This window comes from Psammomys obesus, unplaced genomic scaffold (assembly GCF_907164565.1).
Source record: "Psammomys obesus unplaced genomic scaffold, mPsaObe1.curated_primary_1811, whole genome shotgun sequence".
Lineage (NCBI taxonomy): Eukaryota > Metazoa > Chordata > Mammalia > Rodentia > Muridae > Psammomys > Psammomys obesus.
Window position 1 is genome coordinate 1,786,524 of NW_026594083.1, and position 5,585 is coordinate 1,792,108.

The 5,585-nt window shown below is 39.6% G+C and overlaps 1 pseudogene; it reads right to left on the bottom strand.

Moving 5' to 3' along the window:
• Positions 1 to 1,922: 1,922 nt before the first annotated feature.
• LOC129684626 (wee1-like protein kinase 2) lies at positions 1,923 to 5,355 on the bottom strand (annotated as a pseudogene).
• Positions 5,356 to 5,585: the final 230 nt, after the last annotated feature.

Consider the following 5,585-nt stretch of genomic DNA (forward strand, 5'->3'; position numbering starts at 1 on the left):
TGTTGTGCACGTGTGTGCACGTGTTCCATTGTGTGTATCTGTGGTTCACATGTGTGTTGTATCTGTGTGTGTGTGTAAATGGGTGTGTGTGCCTGTGCACATGTGCAGAGATCACAACAGGCTCTAGGGTGTCTTTCTCTGCCCTCTCTTCCTTACTTGCTTGGAAGAAGGCATCTCAGAGTCTGAGTTCCCTGGTTCAATGCCCAATGATCTGCCTGTTACAACACCCAGAGCCAAAAATACATGGCCCTGAACCATGCCTGGGTTTTAGGTAGTTCCTGGGGGATTTGAATCTCCATGCTAACAGACCTGAGCCTCTGTCAACCCTCACAAAACTCATTTTTTTTCCTTTCCACTATTTATATATTTACTTGTTTTGAGGCAGGATCTCACGTAGACCAGACTTGCTTCAAACTCCCTATGCAGTTGAATGAACATAGCTTCTGTTCTTGTTTCTACCTCTAGAGTGCCAGGATTCCAGGTGCACTGGGATGCCAGGCTTCTGTGGTACTGAGGACTGAGGTTCAGGAATGCTAGGCAAACCCTCTACTGACCATGCTTCCCCCCCACCTGCCCCCAGCTCCTTTCCAGAACACTTTGCTTGCAAACTCCACTGGCCCACCTGAGATGCTCCCACTTTGCAATTTTAGAAGGATTTCAACCCTGATAATGAATCTTTAATATATTTCTAACTAGATAATTCTAACCTTATTATCTTAAATTTTATACTAATTTAGTGCAATAGGTAGATCCAAGATACAGTATGTTTCACACTTTAGTAATCTGGAGGAGCTTAGCACAAATTACATTTCACATTAACCATCCTAAAGCCATGAAAATGAAAGTATGCTCCAGGGTATTTGGTTAATTGTGCTAAAAATATATTCACACCATTTGTGTAGGACATAAATGCACCAAAGTACTTCTTTAACTAAAATATGGGTAGTTTACAGTAGTTTAATTTCTTTGCTTTCCCATTCATTTAAGATGTGAACAATAATGACTATTTTGATCTTTTGCAAACCTAATAGGTTATACTTACATACCTTTTATTGTTTCCCAAGTGTGGGAGGAGATCAGTAAAAAGACCTGTGTTTATTCAAGATCTTAGTTGCTGTTGTTTTAAAACAAAGTGTATTTATTTATCAACAGTGATACATTTTAGAATTATATATAATAGCATTGAGGGGAAAACGAGTTTCTTATTGTTTTTACATTCTTAGTATGTTATACTTTGAGATTGAGGGACAATAAATCATATTCCCAGGAATTATCAGAATTTTCAGAATTATGAATATTTTAACTGTACTTCTAACAATTATAACATCTACTATTTGTTTTTTTTCCACTTTTTTCTTTTTATGTTCAGTAGTGCACATATGGTACAATAATAAACTAAGAGATCCCTCAAAGGTCTATGTAAATATCATTGTATGACCTCTTCCAAACACACCCATACTAGTTCACATTTTTCTAATGAAGGAATAGATTGATAAATAAATACAGACCTACATCAACTAGAGATAGATTGCCCTCTTTTCTCAGAAAAATGCATCATTTTCTAAACATGTTATCTGGATAGGATGTTTGCCTTCTGTCCCTGCAACTCGATGCTTTCTAAAATATTTCTCTATTCACCTAAGCATCCTAAAAAAACTGTCTAGCTAAGACTATCTTAGGTGATCACCAAATAGTTATTTGATACCCGCTGTCCTTCAGAATCCAAGGACTTGCTTATTGCTGATATTTCCTTGATTTCCTCCCTCTTGCTTGTTTGGATTACTTGGAATTCTCTGTCAGGCTGCCTAGTCTCAGAGCTGCAAAATCCCATGCCATAAACAAAGCATACTTCTTGTAGGCCAGAGCCTATGTCTGATGACATAGAGCATACAATAAGCATGAATCCATACAGATACATCAGTCTAGTCAGACTGAGAGTGGTTCAAACAGATGCTTTCTTGACTCCAATAACCAACTGGCCTTTCCAGTGTAGATATCTTGGATTTCTCTAAGTTCAGTTGTTTCTGGAGTTCATCTGTCTTCTCCAGGAAGGACTGGAGAATTTGACATACGGCCAGGGCTGCTGCAGAAGGTCTCTCCTCTGGATCAAGGTGGATCATGTTCTTGAGAAGACCATAAAAATCACCTGAGAGCTCCTGGGGAATCTCTGGAAAGTTCCCCTTGCGGATGTGATGCCCGCATCACAATTGATGGGCCATTGCAATTGTTGGGCCACAATTGATTGCAATTGTTGGGCCACAATTGATGTGGCCATTGCAATTGTTAACCCCAAAGCAAATATGTCTGCTTTGGGAAGGTGTTGATAATTCTCTTGCAAGACCACCTTAGCCAGGAAGCAAATATCTCCTTCCACTTCAGGTTTGTTGAGTTTTGTCATATGGCCCAGGTCACCAGTTTTATACATTACACTGGCAGAGAGAAACCAGCCAGCTTCACTTTCAGCCTCTTCTTGGGCTATAGGAAAGTCCCTATGCATTTTATGACAGACAAAGGTGTTAGCGGGTTTGATGTCCATGTGCACCATGCCAGGGCTGTGGATGTGCTTAAGAGCCAAAAAAAATCTGTAGAAGGATGCCTCTGAGTTTGGCGTCTGGGTAGTGATTGCCAGAAGCAGCATTTTCAGATATAGCAGCTTGCAGGCTCCCACCATTAGAGTATTCACTCTGGATGACCACTTGGTCATCTTCTGCCCATGAAGGATAGTAGCGTGCCACATGGGGGTGATGGCCAAGCACCGCACGAACATAAACTTCATGCAAAAAATCCAAATCGTTTGATAATCCCGGAAAAGGTTTTGCAGAGCGCTTTATTGCATAAACGCATCTACCCAGCCTCTTAATGCACTTGTAGACTGTACCAAATTCCCCAACCCCAATTTTTTCTATCTTCAAGAATTTTTTTTCTTAGCAGTAAGCCATATTAGCATCTTGCAGAACACTTCTCTTAATAGGTAGCCACTGGTTTGGTTTGCTTTCTCCTTCTCCAGTTTCCTCTCTAAAAAAGGACAAGGTTTTTCTTTCTTCTTTTTTCTTTCTTTTTTCTTCTTCTTTTTTTTTTTTCCTATGTTTTCATAAGGCAGCCTTACCAGGCCACAGAGGAAGACAATGCAGACAGTCTTGATGGGACCTGATAGGCTAGGGTCAGATGGAAGGGGAGGAGGACCTTCACACTCTACTATTGCAAGGGACAAAATTTATTTCAACAGTAACAGCCTACAGGAATATTCATTAAAAAGCAAATTTAGAATTTACAACTCCCATCTCACGGTAAAATAAGAGCTGGTCATTGTTGTATAATGGTGCAGCAGGGCCCCATGGTGGCTCCTGCCAAGGTGTAACCCCCTGAGGAATTTCATGAGAGGCAACAGATCTGGTATAAAGGAGCTTTATACTGGGAAAGGGGAAGGGTGTAGGGAAGGGCCAGAGTGGGTGGGCCATGAGGGGGAGAGAGAGAGAAAGCAGGGAGGGAAAGAAAGGGGACACACAAACACACACAGGTGGGAGGGCTTTTATTCCCCACCACTACAAGTGGCGTACCTCGTGGTGGCTGCAGGTCATAATGTAAGACAAGACACTGCTAGAACCCTGACGGGAGGCCTGTAAATTGTGTCTACACTAACAGTCATGGAAAAGCATGTGGACATTGCCCACCTAAGGACCTACTCGGCACTGAAAATTTGTTAGAGATTGCAAAAGCATTCAAACGACTTACCACTAGCATGCATTTGTTTTATTTTTGAATTGCCTTTTGTTTCTCTTTTCTGAATGATATACTATACATACACATGGACATTTGTTACTTGTTACCATAGACATGTGTGTACTATAAGCTAGGATCCAAATGAGGGAGAATATATATCTTTTTTTTTTTTTCTTTCTGAGCTCGGGTGACCTCACTTAATAGCAGACAGTCTAAGTCCATTCATTTTCATGGAAATTTTGTGATTTCACATCTCTAGAGCTGAATAATATTTTATACATTTTATACATGTACCATGTTTTCATTACCCAATCATCTGATGGAAAGCTCTGTTGAAGAGAGCAGCAGTAAGCATGTGGGTACAAATATTTCTTTTTTAATTAATTAATTATAATTTATTCACTTTGTGCTCTGGTTTTAACCCCCTCCCTCATCTCCTCCAGTCCCACCCACCCTCTTTCTTCTCCTATGCCCTTTCCCAACTCCACTGATAGGGGAAGTCCTCCTACCCGTCTATCTGACCCTAGTCTATCAGGTCTCATCAGGACTGGATGCATTGTCTTCCTCTGTGGCCTGGTAAGGCTGCTCCCCACTCAGGGGGATGTGATCAGAGAGCCAGCCACTGAGTTCATGGTGAGGAGTTGTCTGGGTGCACACTCAAGAGTGAAATAGCTGGGCCATAAGGTTGTTTTATTTTATTTTATTTTATTTTATTTTGACAAATCTCCAAGTTGATTTTCACAATGGCTCTATTAATTTGCACAGTAACCAGTAGTGAATAAGCATTCTTCTCTCTCCACATTTTCTCCAACATTAGTTGTCAGATTTCTTAGAATTCACTGGAATGGGATCTCAAGAGTAGTTACAATTTGAATTTCCTTGCTGGCTAGGGATGTTGAACATTTCTAAAAATAGCAATTGGCCATTTGAATTTCTTTTTATCCTTAGACTGTCTATTCAGTTTATCAATCCTTTTAGCAATTGACAGTTTCATTTCCTTGGTATTTAATTTCTGTAGTGCTTTAATAAATTCTGGATATAAATTTTTATCACATTCTTAACATAGGCATAGACTCACAAATTAAGAAAAATCACAGTTAAGTTAATAACATGTGGTAGAATTATGTAGTTGTTGTTCACTCAAGACTTAAAGCATAGAGCTTTGATGTATTTCTTTTACGTTGGATGATTTAAAACAGCACTGTTCAGATGCTTATTATCAGTGGATGTACATTTCCTTAAGGAGACAGAACTGTATTAAGCTTTAAAGTATCTGTGTCTCAAAATATCATCAGAGGCAGTTTGCTGTTTTCAGATACTCAAGGAGGCTTTGAGAAGATTCTAAAGTGATTTTGATTAGCAAGCTTCACATGGAATAATTGTGAGTGCTTCCTTCATATTACAGGTGATTTCTTGAAACACTCAAAAATGTCGATCAACCAAGTGTGCTACGTTTATTTTGCTTCACCTTGCTTGATTTTTTTAAATACCTATACTGAAAAGAGCGGTTAAAGACGGTAAGATATCTTGAACATAACAAAGCAACATACTCCACCATTGAATATTGTTTGGAAGTCTACGCAGCACATGCTATTTTTCTTGCTTCTTGCCTTTGCGGATAGGACCATTAGGCATGATCGTTTGCCCTCTTCATTATTCTATTCCCCTTTTGACTTGGTGGAGTTTGAGACACGGATGATGCTTCTCTTTTGCACCCTCTGTCTTAGCTGTTTAAGATTTGAATTGTTAATGTGTCTTGATTATTACAAGCTCTGACTCATTGGATTCCATTTCCAAGGCTGGAAATAAGCAACTTGGTGAGAAGGAAATCACTAGTCCATTTGAATGCTAATTGCTACACAAGC